Source organism: Elephantulus edwardii, unplaced genomic scaffold (assembly GCF_000299155.1).
Source record: "Elephantulus edwardii isolate Elephantulus edwardi_28Jun2011 unplaced genomic scaffold, EleEdw1.0 scaffold00005, whole genome shotgun sequence".
Taxonomy (NCBI): domain Eukaryota; kingdom Metazoa; phylum Chordata; class Mammalia; order Macroscelidea; family Macroscelididae; genus Elephantulus; species Elephantulus edwardii.
In genome coordinates this window covers 20,633,093-20,645,909 of record NW_006399755.1, presented here as the reverse complement: position 1 = coordinate 20,645,909, position 12,817 = coordinate 20,633,093, and the positions used below count along the sequence as shown (strand labels likewise).

Sequence of the window (12,817 nt, the reverse complement as noted above, 5' to 3'; positions counted from 1 at the left end):
CATTCTTCTCAGAGTCAGCCACAGTTTGTTATGATTCACACAGTCAAATGCCTTTGCATAGCCAATGAAATACAGATAGACATTCCTCTGGTATTCTCTTCTTTTAGCTAAGATCCATCTGACATCAGCTACAATATCTGTAGTACCACGACCCCTTCTAAACCCAGCCTGGATTTCTGGCAGTTCTCTACTGACATACTGTTCCAGTCATTTTTGGATAATCTTCAGCAGAATCTTGCTTGCATGTGAAATCAATGAGATTGTTCTATATATAGATTGTTCTGTTGGGTCACCTTTCTTTGGGATGTGAACAAATATAGATCTCTTCCACTCAGTTGGCCAAGTTCTGTTATACAGTATTTTATAAAATCATTGCTCCTTAGTGCTACATAATATTCCATGGTGTGAATGTACCACAATTTTCAATCAATTTATTTGTTGATAGGTGTTTTGGCTGCTTCCATTTTCTAGCTATTTTAACTAATATTTCTATGAACATAAGTATACAAATGTCCGTTCATATCTCAATTCTAATTTATTTGGGATATATTCCTAGCAGTGGAATATCTAGGTCATATGAGTCTTCTATGTGCAGGTTTTTTTAAGAAACAATAAACTCACTTTCATAATTATCATACCATTTTACAATCCTACCAGCAGTGCAAAAGAGTTCCAATCTCTCTGCATCCTCTCCAGCGTTTATTGCTTACCCTTCTATCGAACTTTGCTACTGCTGCTGGAATGAGGTTGTATCTCATTGTTGTTTTGATTTGCATCTCCCTGATTACTACTGATTTTTAACATTTCCTCATGTGGTACGTGGCCATCTAAATATCTCCCTTTGTGAAGAGTCGTGTATTCTGCTTGCTCGATGAGGATAATTGTGACATCAGGATTGGAGGAAGGAAGACTTAGCAACAATCTGTGTTATGCAGATGATACAACCTTGCTTACTGAAACTGAGGAGGACCTGAAGTGCTTGCTGCAGAAAGTCAAGGACTGCCGCCTTCAATATAGATTGAAACTCAACATCAAGAAAACAAATGTTCTCACCACTGGGTTGATTGGCAATATCATGATAGACGGTGAAGAGACTGAAATTTTTAACAGCTTTAGTTTTCTTGGTGCCACAATCAACACTCTTAGTACCAGCAGCCAGGAAATTAAAAGATGAATTGCATTGGGAAAGTCTGCTGTCAGAGACCTCTCCAGAGTACTGAAGGGCAACAATCAGTCTGGAAACTAAGATGCTCCTGAGACAGGCCATGGTCTTTGCAATCACTTGCTATGACTAGGGATGACAGAAGGAGAATTGATGTGTTTGAGGTGTGATGTTGGAGAAGAGTATGGAATATACTGTTAAGAGTTCAAATAGGTTCATCCTAGAGAGGGTGAGACCAGGCTGCTCCTTAAAGGCAAGGATTTGGAAGCTTTGTCTGACATACTTTGGATATGTTGCAAGGAGGAACCAGTCCTTGGAAAGGGACGTCATGCTTGGGAGGGTAGAGGGACAATGCAGGAGAGGAAGATTCTCTATGAGAGAGATTGATTCAGTTGCTGGGGTAATGAGGTTAGGTGTGTCAGAGATAATTAGATTGGCACAGGATAGAGCAGGTTTTAGGGATGTTGTACATAGGGTCACTGTGAGTCACAGGTGACTTGAAAGCACATAACAACAACAATAACAACATGATAGCTATTGAATGATTTTATACTGGAGAAAGGAGTTATCATATATACACCAGATTAGTGGAAGAATCATCAACAACCTGCGTTATGCAGATGACACAACCCTGCTCGCTGAAACCGAGGAGGACCTGAAGCACTTGCTGCAGAAGGTCAAGTACTGCAGCCTTCAATATGACTGAAGCTCAACATCAAGAAAACAAAGATTCTCACCACTGGGCCAATTGGCAGCATCAGTATGGATGGTGAAGAGATTGAGATAGTTAACAGTTTTAGTTTACTTGGTTCCACAGTCAATACTCTTGGTAACAGCAACCAGGAAATCAGGAGACGACTTGCATTGGGAAAGTCAGCTGTGAGGGACCTTTCAAGAGTACTGAAGAACAATGATGTCAGGTTGGAGGCTAAGGTGTACCTGATACAGGCTATGATTTTTGCCATTACATGCTATGCATCAGAAAGTTGGACAGTGAATAGGAATGATAGAAAGAGAATTAATGCCTTTGAGCTGTGGTGCTGGAGAAGAGTGTTGAATATACCATGGACTGCTAGGAGAACAAACAGATTTGTCCTGGAGAGGGTGAAGCCAAAATGCTCCTTAGAGTCAAGGATTCTGAAGCTTTATCTGACATACTTTGGGCATGTTGCAAGGAGGGACTGGTCCTTGGAGAGGGACATCATGTTTGGTAGAGTGGAGGGACGGCGCAGGAGTGGAAGGCCCTCGATGAGATTGATTGATTCTGTGAGTGGAGTGGTGGGAATGAATGTGTTTGAGACGGCGAGGTTGGCACAGTATAGAATGGTGTTTAGGGCTCTTGTACATAGGGTTGCTATGAGTCGCAAGCAACTCGATGGCACATAACAACAACAACATGTTTCCTGTTCATTTAACCTGAAAGTTGAAACTGTAATGAAAGGATCAAGAGTAGATTCTGTGAAATACATTTAAACTTGGATTTGAGAATTGATGAGACATGACAGTGATGAGATTAGAATGGTGACAGTGAAGAGGAATATTTCAAGATATTCAGAAGGTAAACCCAATAAGATATGGTGAGTTAGATGTTAGGAAAGTGAAAACACTCTAAGTTGTCAGGAATGGATGGTCACTATCAAAAGACATTTACAATTTAAATCTTTAAATAATAATATTTACAATTTTAAGATGTGATGAGATTTCCCAGAAATGAAATATAGAGTGATAAGAGATTTCTGACCTCATCTTAAAAAACACTGGTCATATTACAGTTAGAATGACCATGGATTGTCAAAAGCCAGGGACTATTGGATCATTAAGAGGAAAATTTGGAGAATGTGATATCTGAAGAACCATTGGATGAGGCTTTTAAGAAATAAGTGTCTGATGCTGCTGAATGAGCAAGGTGAGGCTGAAAATATTATTGAAATTCAAAGTGGAGATGGTGCATTTTAGTGAATGCTGGCTAGAGCAGAAGCCAAAGTTTGACATTAAAGTAGTTGCTCTGCATGTGAAGAAATGGAAAGGAGTTTAGCATTCATGTCACACAAAACAAATTGCCATCTGTTTAAAATGCTGAGATAGTTTTCTCTGCCTGAAGTACCTGTATTGGCTTTCCTGAGTCATTTTTCATCTTGCAAGAGTTAAGTATTAGCTAGATCTCCTTCTACAGAACCCTTCTTGCTTCATTAAGGATATGAACTTTGTCTTGTTCATGGATGGATCCTAGTATCTGACAATATATAAGCTCTTAACTAAATGGTGGTACATGGACTTCTGAGTTACATGGCCTGAATATGACCTTGCAAAGTTTATCTTCCATGCCTCAGTTTTCTCATCAAATTGCAATAAATTGCATATTGCATGAAAAATGTGTAGTCAAGTATTTGGTATTGCAATCACTCAGTAGATGTTAGCTATTTTATCCCTTGCTTTGGAATGATTTCTCTGAATAGACTTCAAGTACTTAACGTCTCACCATCTCATGCACATTTGAACACCCCATTTGCTGTATGCTACATTATAAAAGCAGAACAGCATAATATTGGCATTCTTTTTTACAGGATTGATCATGTCCAATGGCCTGGAGTGGAAAGAGCAAAGACGGTTTGCCCTGATGACACTTAAGAACTTTGGTTTAGGGAAGAAGAGCTTAGATGAACGCATTCAGGAGGAGGCCCACCACCTCATCGAGGCAATACAGGAGGAGAAAGGTGAGGGTTTCCTAGGAGAGATGCAGGAGTCTGGGGCTCATTCATTCAATCATATCTAGATTTTTCTTTTGTCGCTACCACTGTGCTGTGCAGGAAAGCTGTAACTGAATTAGCCAGCTACTTAACATGGATTTCATCCTTAAAAATGGCAATTATAAGAATAATATTTAGTATAATATTTAGTAATATTGAGAAATTACAGAATTTAAACCTCTGCACAAACATCATCAAAATGCTGCTGGGTATAAAATTCTGTGCAGTGTTGTAACTAGAGTCTCATATATTGTATATAACACAGAGTAGAGTTTCCTTAAGAAAAAAAAAGAAGAAACAAATCTATCTGAAAGAGTTTTCTCTTTCTTCCTCTTCCTCCAGGACAGCCTTTTGACACTCACTTCAAGCTCCACAATGCAGTTTCTAATATCATTTCCTCTATTACCTTTGGGGAGCGTTTTGAGTATGGCGATGCTCAGTTTCAGGAAATGATGAAGTTGCTGGATGAAATCGTACATCTGCAAGTTGGAGTGTGCTGCCACGTAAGCCATTTTCTCTCCTAGGATACTGGACTGCTGGAAGATTCTGAAAGATAGTGCCTTTTTGTTTATTTGCTACAATATAACCTTTTCCATTAACTTATGTGAAACTGAAATTCATCTAGTTACTTTCTGTCTTTTTAAAAAATACTACTATGTGCCACTGAGTCAGAACTGAGTCTTAGGTGACCCTCTGTTGTTGTTGTTGTTGTTGATGGTGTTCAAGTCGAGCATGATGCATAGTGACCCTGTGAACAAAAGGCCTGAAGCCACTGTGCAACCATCAACATTTATCAAAGTTCATAGAGTTTCTGGAGGCATATTGCTTAGGAAGTGGATGCCACTCCAGAAAGAATATTTGTGCTATTGGTACAATGCACAATATTCCGTAATTCATACTCCTCTGCACATATGCACTTATCTACTTGGATAAGTAGAGGGTCAGTGAACAAGAGGAGAACCTTCAAGAGCTGGCTTGACACAGTGATTGCAACAATGGACTTGAGCATCAAAGAGTCATGAAAATGTTACATAACTGTTATTTGTATGGTTGCTATGAAGATCTAACATCAATAGCACACAACTATGTTGTTCTTTTTAAAGGCAATAATATTACCATTGTCTGTTAGAAAGATTGGAAGCAAGAGAGGAAAAGGGAGAGGGAAAGGAGGGAGAATAAAAGGACCATGAGTAGTTGTTGGGAAATGCATTTAACTTGGATTAGAGAGTTGGTGAGACATGACAGCGATGAGATTAGAATGGTGACATTCCTCTCCCTCTCCCTCCATGTGCTGAGCAAATAATCCGAGAAGATGATCTATATGGAGAAGAATGTGGCATAAGTATTGCAGAAAGATTTATGCAAGATTCATTTTCTGTAGGCAGATGAAGGAGCTCTAGAGGGCTAGTGGGTAAGGAGTTGCACTACCTGAAGGAATGGGATTTGAACCCACCAGCTGCTGGGTTCTAAGAAAGATGAAGCGGTCCATCTCAACTTACTAATGTCTAGGATATTACTCTTTATGTGTTCCATTTAAGTTTTGTCAACTTTCAATTTCCCTAGCTTGATACTAAGTACATTCCATTTTCAAATTGTTGTTGGTGATTGCCCTCAAGTCAAGCAGGACTTACAGCGACCCTAGGAACAAAAGGCCAGAAGCCCCACTACAACTATCAACATTTATCAAAGTTTGTAGAGTTTCTGGAGGCATGTTGTTTAGGAAGTGTGGGTGCCACTCCTGCTTTCAAACCTGTATGTTATGAGTCACCTGTGATGTAAAGTGACCCTGTGTACAGCAGCTCTGAACTCTTCCCTGTCTTGAGCCAGTCTCACTAATTCTTACACACCAACCCCCATCACATCAATTACTGTATTAATCCATCTCATCCGGGATCTTCCTCTCCTGTGCTGTCCATTTACTTTTCCAAGCATGATGTCCTTTTCCAAGGACCAATTTCTCCTGGCCACATGCCCAGAGTAAGTGAGGTGGAGCTTCAAAATCCTAGCCTCCAAGGAAAGACTTGGTTTCAACCTCTCCAAGACAGATCTATATGTTTTCTTGGCAGTCCATCATATGTTCAAGACTCTTCTCCAGCACCACACCTCGAAGGCATAATTTCTTCTTCTGTCATCCTTACTCATTGTCCAACCCTCTGAAGCATTTTTAGTAATTGAGAAGGCCATGGCCTGGATTAGGTGCTCCTTTATATTTAGACTGACATTGTTGCTCTTCAGCACTTTTAGAGAGGTCCATGACAACAGACTTTCCCAGTGCAATTCTTCTTTTGATTTCCTGACTGCTGGTGTTAAGAGTGTTGTTTGTGGATCTGAGCAAGTTAAAATTGCTAACAATCTCAATCTCTTCTCCATCTATTATGGTACTATCAGTTGGCCCAGTGGTGAGAATCTTTGTCTTCTTGATGTTGAGCTTCAATCTATATAGAAGACCAGCAGCAAATGCTTCAGGTCTTCTTCAGTTTTAGCAAGAAACGTTGTATCATCTGCATATCATAGGTTGTTATCATTAACAATCTTGATGCCACATTCCTCCTCATAAATCCCTGCTTGAAAAGGTATGGGGACAAGATGCATCCCTGACACACTCCTTTCCTGATTTTGAACCATGCAGTGTTTCCTTGCACTGTTCTGAAAACTACTTCTTGGCCCAAGAATAGGTTTTGCATAAGCACAGTCAAGTGTTCTGAGATTCCCATTTTTCCTCAAGGTTAGCCACAATTTAGTGTGATCCACACAGTCAAATGCCTTTGCATAGTCAGTGAAACACAGACAGACAGTCTTCTGGTATTTGATGCTGATACTTTCATTTTGATTCTTTCCACATCAACAAATGAAGGCCCTTCATTGGTTGAAAATGTTACTCCATCCCTGTCACCACTACAGAATCACTTTCAGGAGGCAGTTCTTCCCAGACATTCTGAGTGCCTCTTTGAGGGTTTCATCTTCTGGTACTATTTCCAACAATGTTCTTATGCTATCTATACGGTTTTTCTAAGGCCTGTTATTTTAGAAGTGGGTAGCCAGTCTTGCTTCTTCTTCTTAATATGGAAGCTTCACTGAAACCTGTCCACCAAAGGTAACCTTCTGGAATTTGAAATATCAGTGTCATAGCTTTTGACATCACCACAACATACGGGCCCTCTAGTATAGCAAACTGATAGGCAAGTGGTAGATTTGAATAATGGCTCTATTAATAGAACTTCCCAGTATGCATATGAATATTATCCTATCACTGATAGCATTGCATTTCAAAGATAGACTAAATGCTCAGTGCCACCCCACTCCTCTTATATTTCTCATGCCCAGCATATTAGAGCATGTGTGTCTGTTTCAAAATGGCTAATGCCTGGCTCAGCAATGCCTATCTGTCCCATTTCATTTTTTACAGCTTACAATATTCCTGGATTCATTTTTTTTTATATTGCATGTCTTAATTTTAATGGATGTTTGTAGCTGTTTCTCTGCATTTTGGTTCTTTCTAAATAGTCCTTCACTGGGTGAAAGCTTTGCTCCATGTCATTAATGTAACTGCCTTGAGGAGGCATCTCTTCTTTGTTTGCATTTTGAAAGTCTTCCATTGTAAAGGCTCATCTTTCAAGAATATATAGAAAAATTCTTCTGCTGTTTGTATCATTTTTGAGGGCCTGTTGTTTCAGCAGTGGATGGTCAGTCCTGTTTCTTAGTCTCAATCTGGAAGCTCTGCTGAAACCTGACCACTGCAACCCTAGTGTATTTCAAGTATTGGTGGAATAGCTTCTGGCATTATAGCATTAAACAAACCAAAACAGTACGCAAACTAATAGACAATTCGAGGATTTCATACACTGACAATTAAAAGTGGAAAACTGATCAAAGCCAAGTGTGATTTTTATGAATACTATGTATTAAGTAGTTAATCTGATTCCTGTATAGACCATCAGGTGAAGTCCATGTATACAATCACCATTTATGTTTCTTATAAAGGGTGTTTGCAATGAATCGGTTATTGATTGTACAGAATTATATCATTCCGTCTCCAGCCTCATTTCTGTTACCAGGTTCATGCGTTCTGACTACAAACCCTTTTTCCCTGTTCCCAACTTTTGCATTCTAATCATCTATTATTTTCAAAGTACCTTGGTTGCTTGTTTTATCAATTTATGACTGCAAAAGTTGGTAGAAGTAATCTGTTTCTTCCTTTTGTCCCTGTTGTTGGTGCGTATATTTGAATGAGAGTGGTATTAACACATCTTACTTATTTGTGTATGGATACTATCGTGTCACTCACAACATTGTATTTCAAGATATATCTAGAAATGGTCTCTTTAACTATGAAAGTGACTCCATTTTTATCACCTTTTCATCTTCAGGCTAGTAGATGATATGATTTAAAATGTTTCATGCCAACCCATTTCATTTCACCAATGCTTAATAAGTCAATATTCAGGTATTCCATTTCTTTCTTAACAATCTCTAACTCCTACATTCATACTTCTCCCATTTCACTTTCTAATCAGTAGTGTCTGTTTGCAACTGTTCCTCCTCCTTTGTGATTCCTAGTGAGAAGGTTCTGCCTCTGGTGCTGTATCTGCTAGTCTAATCTAAGTATGCTCTATTGTACACAGAGTTTTCTGAGGTCTATTATTTCAGAAGTGGATGGTCAATCCTTCTTCCTAACCAATCTTAATTTGGTTGCTTGATTTCAAACAATAATTTGACAGACAAGAAATTTTCCCAAAAAATCTGCTAAGAGACCTTTCTCATTATTCATGTAACAGATCAAGTGTTGTTCCCACCACCACCCCCTTACACACATGTGTCTTGTTCCCACCACTACCCCTGCTCTGCTAGTGTCCAGCTGAATTCCCTCTCTTTGCTCCTCCAGCACCTCGAACGCCCTGCCCCTAGTCAGTCCTGGTTTGATGACTCAGGCCTCTGCCCACCTCTATCCACCCACTACCGCTCCACTCCCCTGTGATGTTGGTGTTCCTGTGCAGCACAGGTGGGAAGTCCTCCTGCTGAGCTCTTCTCTCCTGAAGTCTGTTATCCTCCTTTATGGAGGGTGGGCCCTGAATGTTTCCCCATCCAAAGGAGGTGGACTAATCTCTCTGCAGGGCCCAGCTCTGGTTCCTTTAGCTGGCAGGGGCATAATTCTCACCTGCAAAAAAAAGAGGCAATACATTGCATGGCTCAGGATATGGAAAGGGGTATGCCAGGGATGCATTTTATCTCTGTACCTTTTCAATATACATGCAGAATAGATAATTTGGGAGGATAGACTCTGTGAGGAGGAATGTGGCATCAGGATTCGAGGAAGGCTCATCAACAACCTGTGTCATACAGATGGCATAACCTTGCTTGCTGAAACTGAAGAGAACATGAGATGTTTGCTGCAGAAGGTCAAGGACTGTAGTCTTCAATGTGGATTGAAGTTCTATATCAAGGAAAAAGAAATATTCTCCTCCCTAGGCCAATTAGCAACTTCAGGAGGGATGGAAAAGGAATTGAGGTTGTTGATAACTTTAGCTTACTTGGTTCCACAATCAACACTTTTGGCAACAACAGTCAAAAGACTAATTGCATTGGGAAAGTCTGCTGTCAGGGACCTCTCTAGAGTACTGCAAAGCAAAGATGTCATTCAGGAGACTAAGGCCTGCCTGATACAGGCCATGATCTTTGCAGTTACTTGCTATGCATCTGAGAGCTGAACAATGACTAAGGATGCTAGAAGAAGGATCAATGCCTTTGAGTTGTGGTGCTGGAGAAGAGCCTTGAACATAGTGTGGACTGCCAAGAGAACAAACAGATCTGTCCTGGGGAGAGGGTGACACCATGCTGCTCCCTGGAGGCACAAATATTCAGGCTCTGTCTCACATATGTTGGGCATGTGGCCAGAAGATACCAGACCTTGGAGAGGGACATGATGCTTGGAAGGGTGGAGAGACAGCATAGGAGAGGAAGACCCAGGATTAGATAGATTGACTCAGTGACTAGAGAAATGGAATTAGGTATGTGGGAGATGATGAGATTGGCTCAGGATAGGGCAGGTTTCAGAGCTAATGTACTTAAGGTCACTATGAGTGGCAGGTAGCTTGATGGCATATAACAACAACAACAACATATTAAGAGCTATATAATGTGTGGTTATATCTTTTGTTCTGGTTATAGGTTTTCAGGTTAGTCCATACCTATTATAGCATCTTGCATCATTTCTAACTCTATTAATAATTTTATAAATCACTCAAAATCATTATTGAGGTTCATTTTTGTTTAGAATTCAAAGTGATATATTAAAATTTATGTATTCCCTCTTTGCAGTTTACTTTTGATTACTGAACACTTTAATACATTCTTATTGATATTATTTTTCTATGGATGACTTCATAGACAATCCTGTCATATGTAAATAATGGTAGCTTGCTTTCTTCTTTTCCAAGACTCCTCTTATTCATTTGTCATTCTTGCTTCGTTGTACTGCCCAGTGTAAAGATATGGTTATACTGAGTGGTAGGAAAGTTGGTGGCAGGTAAACAAAGACCTGTATGTGCAAGTGCTAAGAGGCTCGTCCAGATTGGAGGATTGAGAGCTAAGGAGTAAAACAATCACATTAACTGGGAGATTACTTGGCGAAAAGGCTTGAGAGGGAATTTATGAGATGGGAGGAGGAAAACTTTTGGAATCTCTTACAACAACCTTTGGATTTCCCAGTAGAGGGCCCAGCCTTGTCACTGTCTGTTCGCCGGCAGCAAACAGTGACACCCTGATCAAGGTAAGCACGACAGATACACACCACTCCGGGAGCTGTTCAGAGAATCAATTCAGCTCAATTTTATTGGGGGCTGCCGTGCACACAAGTAAACAGAAAGGATAGGGTGGGCTTACAGACGTGGGACAGGCAGATTGGATAGGAGAACCTCAGCCTCGTGTGGACTACTCCCAGCTCAACAGATGTGGCAGCCGGGTCTTCCCAGGTGGCGATCTTTCTCAGGCTGGCACAGCCAAACACAGGGGAGCTTTCTCTATCCCGAATTAAAGACCATTGGGAGGCTTGCACTTATCCGGAGCTAGGCTATATGTCCTGGCCAGCAGCCCTCCCTGCCTCCCCAACATTCCCCAACACAGCCTCTGGAATATCATAAAACAGGCCTTTGAAATCTAAGTATGCATTATTATACATAGAGTTTTCAAAGGCCTGTTATTTCAGAAATGGAAAGCCAATCCTCATTCCTGCTCTGTCTACATTAGATGCTTGGCTTTACAACAATATTTGGCAGACATGCATTTTACCCAAAAGAGGTGAAGACCCCTCCTGATTACACAATTGGTCCTTCATCCAGGTAAAATATGATAGTGGTTTGTTGTAGTATCTTAGAACTTCTATAAGAAATAGAGTTGGTAAAGAGGGGTCTGAGACTACTTATTTTGAGTAGAAAATAGCATATTTTGAATTGTTGTTGTTAAGTGCCATCAAGTCAAGTGCAACCCATAGCAAGTCTATGAAGAACAGATCTAAATCTTGTCCTATCCTGTGACATCTTCACAATTCCAGACACACCTGAGGCCATTGCATCAATCACTGTGTCGATTTATCTCACTGATGATCTTCCTGTGTATTCATATTCATATTCTGAATAGAACAGAAATTCTTTTGTAGAATTATGAGAGAGAAAGGTTTATGTGTAAGCAAATAATGAAGATGGATAAAAAGCAAAGATTATTTCTGTTGTCAGGAAATGGGGGAAAGTAGCAATATACTGACTCTATTATTGCTTTGTCTTTATCAATCAGTTCTACAACATCATTCCATCTATCATGAACTTCATTCCTGGGTATCACCAAACAGTGATTAAAAACTTGGAAAAATTGAAACTGTTTGTCTTTCACATCGTTGAAAACCACAAGAAAGACAGGAATCCTGATGAGCCTAGAGACTTCATCGATGCTTACCTCACAGAAATGACTAAGGTGAGGAAATCACAGGTGTTTCCTATGTTCTTTCAGAGCATATGGGGGTGGTAGTGAATAAGTTTCCTATTATTATTTTATGTAATAAATTGTCATAAAGCAGTATTTTAAAAACAACAAAAGTAATTCCCTTACAGCTCTAAAGACTGCAAATCTGAAAAATCATTTTCATGGGACAAAAGTTCAGGCAGCAGTAATACTGCTTACCTTTGGAAGCTCAGGGGAGAATTCATTTTCATGCCTTGTCCAGCTTTAGAGGCTACCTGCATGCCCTTGGATCGTATTCCTTCTCCCATTATCAAGACAACAGTGTAGTCTTTTCTCTCTTAGCACCACTGTTTTTTCAGGACTTGCAGCTTCTCTTTTACCCCCAGCCTCCTTCTTATATGGCCTTAATAATGGCATTAAACTATCCAGATAATCCAGAGTGATATTCTTAAATCAAGAAAGTACCTTTTCTCTAAACCTGTGGCTTAGTGGTAAGGAATTGTGGTGACACCACAAAGGTACACAATTCAGATCCACCAACTGCTGCATGGGGAAAAGATAGACAATCTCCTCTTGCAAGATTTATTGCTTCTGAAAACTCACTGGAGTGCCAGCCATGGGTTGGTCCTGACTCGATAGTACATGACAGGAACATAACTGTACACTTCTTTTCAAATCATAGTAGCCCCTCCTATTAGAAAAGAGGAGATTTTTCCCCATAGGGATTCCAGGCTGTAAACCCTAGGGAATCAGACTGCCACATTATTCTCTTTCAGAGCTACTGGTAACTTAAACTGCCCAACTTTTGTTTAGCTGCTATGGGCATAATCCCTGCACTTCTATAACTCCTACTCTTTTCTGTATAACACAACATTTTCACAAGTTCTTAGAATTCTTTTTAAAAGCAAGACTTCTCACATAGTTGGGCATGATATCTAGAGGATTAATCCTAGAAGGA

The 12,817-nt window shown here is 40.0% G+C and overlaps 1 pseudogene; it reads left to right on the top strand.

Moving 5' to 3' along the window:
* LOC102854850 overlaps window positions 1-12,817 on the top strand; it is a 47,767-nt pseudogene that overhangs the window by 8,112 nt on the left and 26,838 nt on the right.